This window comes from Dasypus novemcinctus, chromosome 19 (assembly GCF_030445035.2).
Source record: "Dasypus novemcinctus isolate mDasNov1 chromosome 19, mDasNov1.1.hap2, whole genome shotgun sequence".
Classification (NCBI taxonomy): Eukaryota; Metazoa; Chordata; class Mammalia; order Cingulata; family Dasypodidae; genus Dasypus; species Dasypus novemcinctus.
In genome coordinates, this window is record NC_080691.1 from 60244286 (window position 1) to 60262007 (window position 17722).

Sequence of the window (17722 nt, forward strand, 5' to 3'; positions counted from 1 at the left end):
TATTTCAGTTAGAACAAGTTGCTTCCCTGTTCATGATGGAAATGGTCCAATGAAATCAAATTGCCACCAAATACAGGGCTGATCACCATAGGGAATGGTGCCATATTGGGAGCTGTCAGTTTATATTGCTGACATATTGGACACTCAACAGTGATTATGGACAAGTTGGTCTTGACAAGGGTAAATCCATGTTGCTGAACCCATGGATTACCTACACCCCTACTACCATAATCACTTTTTTATGAGCCATTGGGCATGACAGGAATGGTTGGAAAAGAGTTTGAGAACTAGCCACTGAGTGGATCATCTTATTGACTTGATTACTAAAATCTTCCTCAGCTGAAAATATCCTTTGGTGAACACAAATATTTTTTACCTTTTGTCCACTCAAAAAAATCTATCCACTTACCTCTTCCCCAGACCTATTGTTGCCAATTTTCCAATATGTTTCTTTCAATTCCCTGATCATCCAGTAAACAATTGACAACAGCCCATGAGTCAGTGTACAAATGCATCTCTGGCCATTTCTTCTTCCAAAAAAAATGAACAACCTGGTGCACTGTTGAGAGTTCTGCCCTCTGGGATGATATCTCCCTCATCAATGTCTTTCAGGGACGTCCCAGAAAATGGGCTGCAGTGGAGTGGATGTCCACTTTTGGATGGTATCTGAATATTATGTAGAATCATCTGTAATCCAGGCCTGTGTTTTCTCTTACTAAGTCAATTGATTTTAAGGAACTTCCTAAGTGCTCATAGCTGTGGAATGTCAAAGAAAAAGTAATATGGCAGGAGTGGTAACCAGGGGAATTTGGGCCACTATGTCATGTAACTTACTTGTGCATTCAGGACCCCTTGAGCCCTATCTTGTATATGCTACTTGAACTTCTTGATGGAGTGCTGTTATGAATGCCCAAATGTATGGATAAATGGGTCATACAATATTTAGATCATGCTAGGCAATGCAAGTCTTATGGTGAATTTGTCACTCATAGTTAAGCATTCATTCTTTACTAAGGTCCAGTAGAAGGCCAAAAAGTATTTCTCAAAACTAAAGGAGAGTAGTTATCTGCAGACAATGGCAGCACTTTCCTCCAATCATATGGGTCTGAAATTTTAATTCTCTCATAGATGCCTGCCAAGTGCTACAAATGTTATATCTCTTTGACATATACATCAATATTAGATAGACTGGATTATGTGGTCTAATTGGCTTGCAGCTTGCACAGCAGCCTGGACAAGTCACAGAACCTCATCTTGTTCTGGACCACACTCAAAACTATCAGCTTTCTGGTCACTTGGTAAATGGACCAGATTACTAAAAGCAAATGAGAAAGTGCCCAACAAAGTGTTGTTCCTTTTTTGGTTGTAGTAGGAGAAGATAAAATAACTTATCCTTCATTTTAGAAGGCATATCAACATGTCTCACACCACTGGACACCTAGAAATTTCACTGAGGGGGAAGGTCCCTTTATTTTTGTTCTATTTATCCCTCATCTCTTCTCACACAAATATCTTACCAATACGCTTAATGCTGTTTCTACTTCTTGCTCATTTGTTCCAATTAACATGATATCATCAATATAATGGACCAATGTAATGTCTTCTGGGAAAGAAAGATGATCAAGTTCCCTGCAGATAATATTATGACATAGGGCTGGAGAATTGATATACTCTTGAAGTGGGACAGTGATGGTATATTGCTGGCCTTACCAGATGAAAACAAACTGTTTCTAGTGTTCTTTACTAACTAAAATTGAGAAAAAAACATTTGTCAGATCAATACTACTAGGTACTGGCATACAAGGTACCAGGGTATGTTTTCAGTTGCTGAAACAATGACACCACTTCTAGAACAGCAGCTGCAATTGTAGTCATCACCTGGATCTGTAAACATCTCAAGTCTAGGAATTGATTAAGCAACGATGACTCTCTGTTTCTCTTCATATTAGAGTTTCATTCACTTGACCTAGAATACTTCAGCTTATACATATTAAGTAGAAATTAAGAAGCATGCCTATCTCTTACTTTTAGGTTTCCCATGATTTATTAGTCAATGTCATATGTTTATGTGACTCAGACTCTTTTTTTAAATATAATTTTATTAGAAAGGTTGTAAACATACAAACAATCATGCACATGTATGGGATTCCCTTTCAATGCCCCTATGCTAACACAGTACATTGTTTTAGAATATTTGTTACAGATTTTAACATATCATCAGACAATTATTACTATGGTCTATAGCATATATTTGGTATAGCTTTCCATGCTCCCTTATTATTAACACAGTACATCTTTGGCCTTGATGAAAGAATATTTCAGTATTGCTGTTAACTGTAGTCTGTGGTTTACATTAATCGCATTGTTCCCATGCTTCTCCACATTCTAAACACCTTGAAATAGTGATGTATATTTTTCTCTAGTTCATAGAAGGACTTTCTTGTATTTGCACTATTAACCACCATGCTCATTCACCTCTGGGTTCACTGTGTTATTAAGAACCTAGATTATTCCTTAGCTTTCTTTCACTTGGTATTTATATCCCTACAATGCCCTTTTCAGTCACAATCCATTTTAAACCAGCTGCACTAGTTCTACTCACTATAATGTGATATCATCAACTCAATCTCTTTCCAGACTTTCATAGTCAAGTTAAATAAAACTTCAATATACATTAAGCATCAGTAGCCCTTCTCAGTCTCCATCTCCTAATAACCTATACTCTATGTTTTAACTCATGTATTTATTCTTTGTATTTAGTTCATATTAGTGATACCAGCAATATTTGTCCTTTTGTGTCTGACTTGTTTCATTTAAAATGATGACTTCAAATTTCATCCATGTTATCTTTTTGATTGCTGCTTTGAGTCTGCCTTTCATTCTGTTAGCCATGTTTACCTTTTCTTGGTGATTAGGTACTGATACTTTTCTTCTACCAGCCCAGGATCAGATCATTCTATAGTGTTCAAGGATTTTAGTTTCATGAGAACAGTTCCCTCAGTTTTATCTGACCTACAGAGAAGAGCAACCAGAGAGCTCTTCCTGGGAAGATTGAGTTAGTATTACAAGTTTATTCCTTTCATCTTTCTGCTCTTCACAAAGATGCTGTCTCCTCAGGTGGGACAGTCATATGATCCAGGGGTCATTTTGGTGAGGCCATGTCAGGAAGAAAGAGGGCCAGTGGTGGGACAGCCAGCAGGAATAGCAACCAGGCTGGGACAGGAACCCAGGCAATTACTGAGGCAGTGTCAGCACCCATGTCCCACCACCTCCTCCCTTCTGGCAGGGCAGATGCTCTTGGGAGCAGACGAGTGTCCCTGATTTGTGGAGCTGAGGCAACAATGGATCACACCTGGTGGGCTGAGGCTGAGTCAGAGGTGGGACAGGGGCTCATTTGGAACATGCCCAGAGGCAGAGGTCCTCAGCATGCTCAATGGGCCTGGCGTGCTGATGCTCAGATTCATTGTGGTTCCCAACAGGGTGGTGGAAAGATGTGCTTACTCATGATCTATCCCAACGACACCTTCCAGGAAGAGTACATGCCCACTATCTTTAACCACTATGCAGTTAGCATCACCATGGTAGGCAAGGAGCACCTCCTTGGACTCTGGCATGGACAGATAGGAAGACTATTGGCATCTGAGTCCTTTATCTTATCCCATGATTGAGGCCTTCCTTATACACATCCCTGTGGTAAATCTACCTTATTGCAAAATATGAAAGAAGAGTGTGTACCAGGACCTGAGGAATATGCACCAAATATATAATTTTATTAACAGGAACTCAGACTGATCTCTTGCATGACCCCAGAACTTTAGCTAGACTGAATGATATGAAAGAAAAATCTGTATATATGTAACAAGGACAGAACATAGCTGAAGAGGTAAGTTCATTCCACTATGTGGAATGTAAAGCTTTAACCCAGAAGTGGTTGAAGACTGTTTTGGATGAGGCTAATATAGTCATTTTAACTCCAAAGAAACACTATTTTAAAAAAGGGTCAACTTGTGTAAACTGTTGTTTGATAACATGCAAAGCATTTTCAGTAGCCATGGAAACTATTCTTTCAGAAAGCATATAAGTGCTACGGTTACACCCTGACATCTTTTAGATGATGAAGCAGTTTAAAACTTGGGGAAAGAAAAACAACAAAAACTGTCCTCAGATTCTAAATAATCAAGAAGGTTTTCATAAATGTGCAAAAGGTAATTAACAGCTTTGGAAGCCACAATCTACCATAAAAAAAATTTTCAACTAGAAGAAACAATCTCTCAGGGTTTTATGGTTTAAAAAGTTACAATCACATCATAATGCAACACATGTATAAAACAGTGCTGTGTGGGTACTGCTTGGCTTTGACCATTCACACATCTGCAGTCTTTATGGAATCTGCACAAAGAAATATCTTCTCCCTTTGCTCCAACTATTTGTTCATGTATGTAAGCTGCTTTCTATTCTGATCTATATCCAAAGTAGTGAAATAACAAGGCCAGTCATATCGCTGAAGGTCACTTCAACCATACAGGAGATGGGCACACCTGAGGAGAGAATGTATGAGGTCAAAAAAGGAGCAAATGTTTCATTATTACTTGAACACAAACCTAAATAGTTCTATATTAAAGCTTAATGGGCTTTGTACAATAATGTAACAAAGTCATAACTATATTTGCCATGAACACTAAAAATGTACATATTTTAGTAAATATGTATTAAACAGTAAAAATATTTCTAGAAATTGTAGATTTAGTTTGGTGCTCCCCAAATTGCATAAAACATGCTCAAATCAAAAATTAAAATGTTGGGTTGATTTTGCCATATCCCTGAACTCAATTTAGCTCTCTGAACTAGTTTTTTTGTTTGTTTGTTTTTTAATTCCCACATTGGCTGTTTACCTCAAGTTAAGTAAAAGTGTATGTGTTGCTTAAACTACAAAAAACACTTTGTTTAAATTACATTCAAGTGAAAGGACCTAGAACTCAAGCATTTTACCTGGAACTTAAAATAGAGCTGCTGCTCCTATACCAAAACTGATGTCAATTTTCATACTTACATTTTGGAAACACAATATCTTATAGAATTACAACTTACATACACACCTAGATTGTAAGTAAAGGCAAATATTGGCTTTCAAATACCCATTTTATTGAACTATGTAACAATTCACAATATTACCTTAAGCCAGAAGTAAATAATGTTGATTTTTTGATGTTGATCTATGAGTTCTGCATGTTTGCACCTAAATAAAAGGCTATGTTTTTAAAAATTGGAGAATATATTTTCATATTTATCTGTGAAGCTTATTTGGTTTGCTGGAGCCATTTCTAATTTTTCTCTAGAGGTAAAGGCCATGTCACAGTGTCAGAGGTGAAACTTCCTTTCTTGTTTTACTAACTCAATAAGCTCCCATGTATGGCTTAATGTGGAGCTGCCTTGTTTTGAATGCCATGCAAAAGATAACAGTTTTGTGAAACAAAACTTCAGATATTTATTTCAGAAGAAATATCTAATCCATAAATTTTCCAGTCTTTACCACACTGAAATGTGTTCTCACCTAAATTATAATTTATCATGCTTTGGTGGACTTCTGTTAATGTTCATGACTTGAGCCTCTAGCTATATCTACTGCACAGATTGGATAATGGAAAACTAAACTTTTATACTTGAAAATGACAGCTTCATATGCTCATATCAGTTGCAAATCTAACATGCACATCTTCTTTTATATGAGTTTTGTAAGGATGTTATAAAAATATGTGTCATCTTCTCCCCATTGAAGGACGGAGAACCTACTAGTTTACTAGTCAGAAGTTTTCTCTATGAACTGGATATTGGATATCATCCTTCTCCCTATAAATAGTGATCCATATTAAGTATCTTGGCCTTGTGTATGCTTAAATGGAATCTATGTAAATTTCTTAGCTAATAGTGTCCTGATGTTTTTAGATATTTAGAGATTGAAAGTAATTGTATAAATCAATGTGTACATCAGTTATGATGTCCAAAACATATAAAGGAAACAAGAAAAAAAATTTCCTCAGAGGACTGGTGAAAAGTGTGTCCTCTGGACATTCCTTGGGTGGGTGGGCAGATCTTAGAACGGAAATCCATCTATGCTTCCAATCTTTCTAAATCCTTTGGATCTCCTCACTTACAGTATACAAGAGTAAATCTGTCATCTCAACCTTAGTCTTGAAGGCCATCATTTGGTCCATATTTCATCTGGCAATTAAAATGAACAGTTAGAGTTCTTTCTAATTCCTCAAGCTAAAACTTTGAACTCAGAATATCTTCTTAGTAGGCATATACCAATGAATTCCATGTGATTCAACTTTATATTCTCCCACCATTATTCCATACACTTAATATTCATTCCCACACTTATTCTCCTGATTTCTGTCTGTATGAATTGGAAAACTCATGTAATTCTTTTAGAGTGTAGCTTACTTCCTCATGGATTATACTTTGTCCTTCATCTTTAGGGTTGGATTTGACTTTAGTCTACTTGTAGTTCTGGAAGGGAAGGGGGTGGTGAGCATGGGTAAGGAGTAACATTAGAAGTATCTTGCAAAAAAAAAAAAAGAAGTATCTTGCAACCCAATTATCTCAGGGCATTCTCTTGTAGTTTCATTTGTTGAGACAAGATTATTGTATTCATGTATAGGTTGGAAGACTCCTCAGCAAAGAGTGGATGTTAGGTGATGGGTTCCTCAGTGGAGGGAAGAGATTGAGACTCCTGGTTTGGTGATGCAGGCTGAATATTGGGAGGTTTTCTTCTCAGGGTTGGAAGGAGTTCTGGATTCCTTGGGTCAGGCTGGATGTTGCATGGTATAAGCTTGACAATGGGTGTTCTCCCCAGGGCAGACCATTATAGATTTATCTAGCAAAGTCTTAGCAGAATTTCAGGTTTCTATGTCTCCATTGCCATCATAATCAATACGCATGTCTCCATCCTAATCCTAAGGATTCTACTCCTTTCCAATCAATGCTCTCACTTTTAACAGCAGTCACCCTGTGAGGTTGAGATTTAAGGTTCTTTCATAACTCTGCTACTTGTACAATGAAATTCTGCATCTGAGTTTTAGATATCTTAATTCAGGAGCTACATGAAACAAGATTATCTTTCAGAGCACACAAATAAACTTTCACATCATTCATGTGGTACTTAAGTTGCAAATTTGAAACCTTCAACCTAACCCTTTCTTTTTCAACTGTCCAGCATATTTATAAACAGCCAGCCAACAGCACTGTACATTTTAACTCCTCAAAACTCTGTCAAGGTATTAAAAACACTCTCACCCAGACCATTGTCTTTTATAGGCATGGAATTATTTGTATCCAGTGATGATATATATTTTATCTCTATTGCCAATTTATGCAAATGTCAGTGGTCTCTTTTTTAAAAAATTTTCTGATTTCTTCCCCTTCCTCCCCTCTGTTGCCTGCTCTCTGTGCCCATTCACAGTATGTTCTTCTGTGTCTGTTTTATTCTCATTAGTAGATCCAGGAATCCATCCTGGGACCTTCTGGAGTGGGAGAGAGGTGATCATTCTCTTGCTCCACTGCAGCTCACTATTTCATTGCATCTCATATTTTCTCTTCTCTGTGTCTCTTTTTTGTTACATTGTCTTGCTGCATCAACTCTCCATGTAGGCGGCACCACTCCTGTGTGGGCTGCTCTCCTTCATGGGGCAGTACTATTTGTGCAGGGGCCATTCCTTTCAATGGGGGCACTCCTGTGTAGGTTGACACTCCTTACATACAGCTCTCCACATGGGCCAACTTGCCACATGGGCCAGGGGGCCCTGGGTATCAAACCCTGGACCTTTTTTATGGTAAGCAGAAGCTCTATTCATTGAGCCATATCTGCTTCCCTGTCAGTGACCTCTTGATTATTAGAAACAGATTCATTAGTTTCCTTGAATCTAATAGGCTAAAGAACCAATTGCAGGACCAATTTAGAAAACCCGTTTTTAAGATTATTTTTCTCAAGAACCACTCCCAGTATCAAGTTTTATTAGGCAGGTTTCTATAGGGACGTAGAACTGAGAGGAGATATCTGTATATAGTATGAGATTTTATAATATTTTCTCATGTGACCATGGGGATGCATAAGCCCAGATTGCATAGGATAGGCTGCAATCCAGTGCCTCAGATGAAGGTTCTTGTTGTATTCCCTAAGAGATGCTGACTATCTGAAGTTGAAATAGGGATACTGTCTCTGAATGGAAGATAGGGCATTCATTGCTGAAGGGAATTTCCTCAGTTGTTTGTAGATGCAACCAGCCATCTGTGCAATCAACTCACTGATGCCTAAAGTCCATGAAATGTCCTTGTATTACCATTAGACTATTCTATGTTTGACAAAACAATTGCACACATTTTCATAGCTGAATTCACATGTTAGTCTAACTATCACACAAGACCTATGTCTTTTTGTGTTTATTTACTAAGTGGTTTGGCTAGAATGTCCATTTCTGTATTCTATGATTGGAATGAACAGACATCTTTTATTTTCTTGTTATTCCTGTTATATTTGATCTTAATTGTGTGTTTAACTGTTTTTCCATCATGAGTCATGATATATGTGGAAATTCCAAAGAGATCTATATCAGGTTCAGGATGTTCTCTTCATTTCATTGTGTATTGAGTGCTTTTCTCATGAAAGTGTGTTGGACAAATGGTTTTGAGATATTCATGTGGTTTTGCCCTTCATTAGTAAATATAATATATTATCTTGACTGATTTCCATGTTTTGAACCAACTTTGCATTCCTGGGAAAATGGCAGTCGGTCATGCTCTATAATCTTTTATTTATGTTGCTTCTTATGGTTAGTTTATATTGTCTTAAGAATTTTACAGTTTTTACAACACTACATCTCTGGATGCTAGAAAATACTCTCTTAACTTTTTCACATTTGTTATACTTTTGTCATTCCAAAAATATTGGAAGATACTAAAATTTAGCTATGATATCAAATTTTTTCTTTGTATGTAGACTCAAGTGATGTCATACTGAAATTTGTTATTTTTGAGATGATGCATTATCCTAATCCATCAGGATTAGTCCAAAATCATTTATGGATTATTTTGGTCTTTAAAATTTAGAATTTTACAAGAAATTGTGCCCCTCATGATTTTTTCACTTCTTTGCCTCCGTGGCCCTTTACCTTGAAGATACTGTGAAATCTGCGACAATGTTAGAATATTGTTTCTTTGATCATTATTCCACTATGACTAGCTTTCCTTTCTTTTCTCCTGAGAAACCAAATACTATTTTGACATATTTTTATTTCATCTATTATTCTATGCATTGCTATTCTTAGACTATAAATTTAATTACATCATGTTAAAAGGGATAAATAACTTTCATAGCTTTTGCTAATAACTCAATACTTCATGCTCCAGATTTTTCCACTCATGAATTTACCCAAATTAATTTGCTGTTATTTCAACAGAAACTTTATTTTCCTGATTTATTGGCTCTTTGACTCTTATAGTTATAATTTTAATTTGATTTTATATTTAGATCAGCATGTTCAAAATTAATTACCTCATTTCATTTTGCTTACAATTCATTAAATTTAACACATGTATTTCCTTGTATCTCTCATTACTATTAGGGTAAAAATCAATCTCATCACATGAAAACTACCTTTCCTATGCTTCTTTTAAAACAAATCAATTTTATTGATACATACTAATATAACATACACTCTATCCAAAGTGTAAAATCAATGACATTTGGTATCAATATAATCACATAGCTGTGCATTCACTTCCATCATTATTACAGCATTTTCATAATTTCAATGTTATTAGTAATAATAAACAAAAAAAAGAACATTCTTTACTGTCAATCTGTCACTGTTTACCCTCCTCTACATAGCTGCTATTTCTGACTATTGCACAATTATTTATTCACCAGTTTTATTGAGATATTGTCACATACCACATGATCTATCCAAAGTGTACAATCACAATGTTGTGCATTCACTATCACAAAAACTTTTAGAATACTTTCATTATTCCTAAAAGAAAAACTCCATACAACTTAGCATTTTTTTCCAGCTCTGCATAACCAGTAATCTAATTTCATCTTTGCAATTTGACATATATTTATATTTTATATAAATGGAATCTTACAATATATTACACAATATATTTTGTTCACTGTATCTCAATCATACATTATTTATCCTTTTATGTCTGGCCTCCTTCATTCAACATAATTTCCTTCAGGTTCATCCGTGTTATCATATGCGTTATAACTTCAGTTCTTCTTAAAGCTACATAGTATTCCATCATGTGAGTACAACACAGTTTCTTTATGCATTCATCCATACATGGGCATATGGGTTGTTTCCAGCTTTTGGCAATCATGAATAATGCTGCAATGAACATTGGTGTGTAGGTGTCTGTGTCACCGCTCTCAGTACTTCTGGGTATATATCTAGGAGTGGCAAAGCAGGAGCATGTAGCACATCTACATTAAACTCTTTTAGTAACTGCTAAAGAGCTCTCCACAGTGGCCGTATCATTCTATGTTCAACCAACAGTAAGTGTTCCTGTCTCTCCACATCCTTTCCAACATTTAGAGTTATCTGTATTTTTAATAGTGGCCACTGATAGGGGTGAAATGATATCTCATTGTAGTTTTGATTTGCATTTTCTTAATCATTAGGGATGTTTTCATGTGTGTGTTTTTTTGCCATTTATATTTCTTTTTTGGACAAATATCTATTCAAGTCTTTTGCTCATTTTTTTAAGTTGGATGCTTTTCTTTTTTTATTGAGTTTTAACATTTCATTATCATGGGTATTAAATCCTCATCAGACATGTGATTTCTGCATGTTTTCTCTCATTGAGGCAGAGGCCTTTTCATGCTTCTGTCAAAGTCCTGTGGGATGTAAAAGTGTTTAATATTGAGCAAATCCCATTTATCTATTTTTACCATTCATTGTGCATGCTTTGGGTGTAAGTTTCAAGAAATCACCACTTACCACAATGTATTTAGTATGTTTCCCAACATTTTCATCTAGTAGTTTTATGGTGCTGGCTTTTATAATTAGATTTTTGATCCATTTTGAGTTGATTCTTGAACAGGGAGTAAGATATGGGTCCTCCTTAATTCTTTTGGTTATAGATATCCAGTTGCCTCAGAATCATTTGTTGAAGAGACAGTTTTGTTATGCTAATGTGAACTTGGTAGGTTTGTCAAAAACCAGTTGGCTATAGAGGTGAGGGTTTATTTCTTGATTCTCAATTCTATTCCACTGATCAGTGTGCTTATCTTTATGACAGTTCCATGATCTTTTGACCACTCTAGCTTTGCAATGTTTCAAGGTCAGGAAATGAAATTCCTACCATACTGCTTTTCTTTTTTAGACTGTTTTTGGCTATTCGGGTGTACTTTTCCTTCCAAATGAATTTGGTTATTGCCTTTTCTATTTCTGTAAAATAGGCTATGGGAATTTTCATTGATATTGCATTGAACCTGTAAATCAGTTTGGGATGGATTGACATCTTCACGATATGTAGTCTTCCAATACATGAAAATGGAGTGTTTTTTCTGTTTGTTCAGGTCTTTGTTAATTTCTTTTAGCGTTGTTTTGCACTTTTCTGTGTATAGGTCTTGTACTTTTTTCAATAAATGTTTTGCAGTTTTCTGTGTATAGGTCTTGTACTTTTTTCATTAAATGACAGGTATTTGAGTCTTTATGTTGCTCTGATAAATTGAATCTTTCCCTTATATCCTCCTCAGTGTGCTCAATACTAGTGTACAAAAACAGTGATTTTTGTATATTGATCTTTTATCCTGCCACTTTGCTGAACTCATTTATTAGCTCAAGAAGGATCATGTCATCTGCAAATAGTGAGAATTTTTCTTCTTTTCATATTTGGATGTTTTTTTTTTTCCTTGTCTAATTGCTTTAGCCAGAACTTCTATAACAATGTTGCATAACAGTGGTGACAATAGGTATTCTTGTGTTGTTCCTGAGCTCTAAAAGGGATAGCTTTCAAACTTTCCCCATTGAGTATGATGTTGCCTGTGGGTTTTTCATATATGCCTTTTATCATATTGAGTTTTCCTTTTATTCCTATCTTTTGAAGTGTTTTTATCAAGAATGGATGTTGGATTTTGTCAAGTGCTTTTTCTGCAATGACTGAGATGATCATGTTTTTCTTATCATTTTCCTTTGATTTGTTAATGTGCTATATTACAATAATTTATTTTCTGATGTTGAACCAACCTAGCTTCCCAGGAATAATTTCCACTTGTTCATGATGTATAAGTCCTTTGATACTCTACTGGATTCTATTTACAATTATTTTGTTGATAATTTTTGCATCCATTAGATAGACATCATTAGATAGAATGGCCTGTAATATTCTTGTAGTATCTTGCTTTTGTATTAGGGTGATGTTGACTTCATAAAATGTATTGGGTAATTTTCCCTCCTCTTCAATGTTTTTTCTTTCAAAATTTTATTTAGTATCAAGCAAGGAGTTACTTTGCTTAACACTACAGAAAAATTCAAGACTTGAGTTACAAAAGAATACCACATTTTTTGCACTTATTATTGGTGAAAGATAAAGTAATTAAATTCTACTAAATTCTATGGGGACCTTTAAAATGAAAGTGAGGCATATTAAAAGAGTGGGTTAACACATTTAGTAAACCTACTTTTTTGTTTAATGCTAGTTAAAGTTAATTTTTTCCTTTTGATAACCTATTTTTCATATGCAGACTGGAAATTACAAAAATTTACATATTTATTTTTCTGTCCAGGTTTCAACAAAGTAGTTTTGAGCTCCATCTATTCAGATTTTAAGCATTTTGATTCATTAAAAGAGACTGTTCATAGAAAAAATTACTTTGAACAGTATACAAAACTGGTGGAGATTATTTCACAACATCAGACAGTACAATTGCTATGCCATTTGACTGGTTTCAGTAGACTCCCTTCCTTGTCCTTGTGGAAAAGGCCTTGTGTCTGAGTTAGTCCACTCTTCTTGCTCATAAGAATCTTAAGTATCCTCACAAAGTCCATGTCCATAATTATAGTCATCAGCACCACTTTGAGCTGGATGTTGTAGCTGTTATCACAGGAAACTTAACTCTGTTGGTCATAAGTAGTACCATAGCCGTCCACATAGTCAGAATCTCCATAGCTCTCTTTTGAAGGCAGTAGGGATGGAGGTCAGTACCCATTTGACGGGATGCCTCTGGGAGTGAGAAGCCCTCTTCCACAGCTCACTGGCCCTTGGTTAGGAAGGATGTCCCTGGAAACTTGTGTCCCTCGAAGCACCCCAACTCTAACCAGCAAGAATGAGATGCTTTTCCTTCCATTGGTTATTGCTGTGGGTGGTACACTGCTTGTATGCATAGGGGACTACCTCAAACCACTAGGACATCTGCATTTTCTGAAGCAACATTCAAATATGTTAATTCCTGGAGCTGTGCTGGCCTGATTTTATCATTGTAGTCAGGAATGAGGAACTGCTTTATTTCTTCCAAGGCATGTCCCTTTTGAACATATGGTTCTGCTTGAGGGGTCAAGAATTTAGTGAGAACGCGTAGATCATCACTGAGGTTGAAGTACTTTGCTCCTACACTTTTCCTCAACTCTTCTTTCTTTGCCTGTGTCACGTGGAACATTTTCCAAGGATGGATATTTTTGTCAAGTTTCTTCCTGTAAACCCTTCAGAGAGTTGTCTCATGGACCCAAAAGTTTCCCCACGAAGTTGAACTTAGGGAGGACCCTGCATGAAGGAGGGTTCCAAGGGAATCCTGTGCCGTCAGTTCCGGCAGATAATTCTCCCTGCTTGCCAGCCACCAAGACCCAGGACGACAAATCAAGGCTGCAAGGCGTGCAGCAATGGCCCCCGACTCCACCCGCGGCCCGAGCGGCGCGACGCTGGAGCCCTGGGCCAACCCTGGCAGGCGGAGCTGCAGGCCCAGTTCTCCGTGGTCACTAAGTGCCCTGCAATTGCGACCTCTGCCTTCTGCAGGAGGCCCTATACCCTAACAGAGCAACACTGCGACCCGCATGCCGGGTGCAACCCGGGCTCTCTGAGCAACCGCCCCGTGCTCTGCTCCTCCCCTTCAATTTCTTAGAAGAGTTAAACAGGATTGGTGTTAATTCTTCACAAAGTGCTTGTCCAGCCATCTGGTCCTGAACATTTTTGGGGTGGAGATTTTTGATGACGGATTCAATCTCTTTAAATGTGATTAATTTCTTAAGTTCTTGTGTCTCTTGTAGCATCGGTGTAGGTTGTTTGTGCATTTGAAGGAATTTGTTCATTTTATCAGTGTTGTCTAGTTTGTTGGTATACAGTTTATCATAATAATCTCATGATTTTTTTTTATTTCATTGGGATGAGTTGTAACATTCCCCCTTTCATTTCTGATTGTAGTTATTAGCATTTTCTCTGTTTTTTTGTTTTGTTTTGTTTTGTTTCTTGTATGTCTAGCTAAGGCTTTGTCACTTTTATTGATCTTAAAGAACCAGATTTTGATTGATTTTCCTTTCTGTTGTTGTTGTTATTATTTTCATTTATTTCTGTTCTAATATTTATTATTTCTTTCTACTTACTTTGGGATTGATTTGTTCTTCTTTTCTATTTTCTCTAGTTCAGTTAAATTTTATTTTAGGTCTTTCTTCTTTTTGAATATAAGCAGTTAGGGCTATATATTTCCCTCTCAAGAAATATACTATATCCCATGAATTTTGGTAAGTTGTGTTCTTGTTTTCATTTGTCTCAATATGTTTACTGATTTCATTTACAATTTTTTTTTGGCCCAAAGCATATTTTAGAGCTTGTTGTTTAGCCTCCACACATTCACAAATTTGCCTGTTTCTTGTCTATGACTGATTTCCAGTTTGATTCCACTGTGATCATAGAAGGTGTTTTGTATAATTTCCATCTTTTATATTCATTGAGAGCTGCATTGTGACCAAACATGTGCTCTATCATGGAGAAAGATCCATGGGCACTTCAGAACAATGTTTAACCCAAAGAGTTTGGGTGCAACATTCTGTATATGTCTGTTATGTCTAACTCAAGTATCATATTATGTTCTGTTTCCTTGTTGATCTTCTGTCTAGTTGTTCTAACTAATGTTGTGAGTGGTGTGTTGAAGTATCCAATGATTATTATAGAAATGTCTATTTCTCCCTTCAGTTTTGTGAGACTTTGCATGTATTTTTGGGCAACATGGTTAGGTGCATATCTATTTATGACCGTTACATCTTCCCATTGTATTGTCCCTTTTATTTTTATATAATGGCCTTTTGTATCTTTAATAATTTATTTGCACTTCAAAGTCAGTTTTCGTTGATAGTATAGCTACCACTGCTCTTTTTAGTTACTGTTTGTGTGGAGTATCATTATCCAACCTTTCACTTTCAGCCAGTTTATATTCCCGGGTCTAAGGTGAGCCTTTTGTAAGGAGCATATGGATGGCTTATGTTTTTTGAATCCATTCTGTCAGGCAATATCTCTTTTATTTGTTTGCTTGTTTTATTTCATTATTATTTATAGGGCAGTTTAATCTTTTCACATTCAATGAAATTACTGTAAATGCATTATTTTTTCAACATTTTATTTGGTTTTTATATGTCATATCTTGTTTTCATTCTGTCTTTTTACCCTTTTGGTTATTTTTCCTGCTATTCTTTCTTCAATGCTCTCCTCCAAGCCTCTCTCTCTTATCTATCTTTTAGGCTCTAAGACTTCCTTTAATATTTCCTGCCAAGTGGATTCTTTTTATGAACTTTCTTAGTTTCGGTTTATTTGTGAATATTTTAGGTTCACTTTTATATATGAGGGCAATTTTGCTGGATGATGAATTTTTGGCTTACAGTTTTTTTTTTCTTTCAGTATCATAAATTGTATCATACCACTCTCTTCTTGCCTCCATGGTTTCTGATGAAACACACATACTAAGTCTTACTTGCGGTCACCCCTCGGGCTGAAGTGTGGTTTGCTGGCCTGGCGGGGGAGCAGCCGCGGCAGGCCAAGCCGCTGCCCCCATAATAGGGTGGCTGGTCGGACTCACTGCCACCCCTGAAGGGAGCTCGGCATGGGCGCAGAGTGCCCTCGGGTCTCCCCTTCTCGGCAGCCATGCTTCCGTGGCCGCCCCTCCTCCCAGATGGCGCCACAAGATGCCTGTGGGGCGGCACCCTTCTTCTTCTTTCTCTCTGCGCAGGCGCAGGGCAGAAAATTCCAGTCTGCCCTTTTCCCCTCCCCCGACAGCAGCAACAGCCAGGCGTGGGCGGAAAAATCCAGTCTGCCCTCCACCCCAGCAACAGCAGCCACCAATCCCTAAACCCTGCCCCTTCCCCTAGCAACAGCGACAGCCAATCCCTAACCACCACCCCTCCCCCATCCAGTACCGCCCACTGACCTTTCGCCGGCAACCAATCAGAACAGGGCGTGGCTTCGACCAATCAGCCTTCCCCAGCCCCTATAAAACTGTTGCCTCTCCCTCAATAAAGTGGACTTGCGTGTTTACCTTGTCTCTGCGGTAGTTCTTCTGCCGTGCACCCTCCAGTCCTGAGAGCCCCCGACAAGGGCCTGGCCTCCCTTGTCCCCAGTTCATCGCCTGCTTCTCCGGGCGACCCCCTCGTCGCCGGCTTTGCCGGGCAACCCCGTCAGCCGAACCGCGCAACCTCTGTGAGACTGACCCCTCGTCTGCTGCCAGACCGACCCCTCGTCCCAAGTGGGACCGACCCCTCATCCCAAGCGGGACCGACTCCTCGTCCAGAGCTGGACCGACCCCTCGTCCGCAGCCAGACCCCTCCTCTACCGACCAAGCAAGCCGTCGCACTTACTCAGTGTCTCTTGTATGTGATGGTTTGCTTTTCCTTTGTTGCTCTCAGAATTTTCTTTTTATCCATGATGTTTGACATTCTGAGTACAATGTTTTCTGCAGTAGGTCTATTTGGATTTATTTTGATTAAGGTCCCCTGTGCTTCTTGGACAAGTAAATTAATTTCTTTCTTGAGAATTGAGAAATGTTTAGCTATTATGTACTTAAATACTCTTTCTATTACTTTTCCCTTCTCTTCTCCTTTTGAAACTCCCATGACATGTATGTTGTTGTGTTTCATATTGTCATTCATCTCCCAGATTCCTTTCTTATTTTTTTTCATTCTTTTCTCTGTGTGTTCTTTCTTTTCTTCTATTTCAGCTGCTCTGCCTTAGGTGTCACTTATTCTTTCTTCTATCATTTCAAGTCTGCTGTTGTATGCCTCTAATGTGTTTCTGATCTCACGTACCATGTCTTTCATTCTCATGAGTTCTGTTACTTTTCTCTTCAGGTTATCAAATTTTTCTTTATGCTTGCTCAGTGTCTTCTTGAAGTCATTTATCTCCTTAGCCATATTGTCTTTCAGCACATTAATTTGATTTTGAAAATTTGCATTAATCTCACTAATTAAATTTCTCAGATCCTTTGTTTCTTCTGGAGCTTTGATATATTCCTTTCCATGGATATATAAGCCATTTTCTTAGTATGGCTCATAAATTTTGGCTGATGTCTAGCTAGGTCATTAGGGTGATGAGTTTACTCAATTTTTCTCTTTTGTAGGGATTTAGTGATGGAAGGCTTGTGTTACTGCTATTCTTTGATTCCTGGTTCAACTTGGCTCTTTATGATTGTCCCAGTTACTTGCTCAAAACTAGACACTCCAGCTGTCTTAGGGAGGGAGCCTAT

At 37.4% G+C, this 17722-nt stretch overlaps 1 pseudogene; it reads right to left on the reverse strand.

The window, feature by feature from the left end:
• Positions 1-12952: 12952 nt before the first annotated feature.
• On the reverse strand, positions 12953-17390 carry LOC101426817 (KH domain-containing, RNA-binding, signal transduction-associated protein 3-like; annotated as a pseudogene).
• Between the last annotated feature and the right edge of the window lie 332 nt (positions 17391-17722).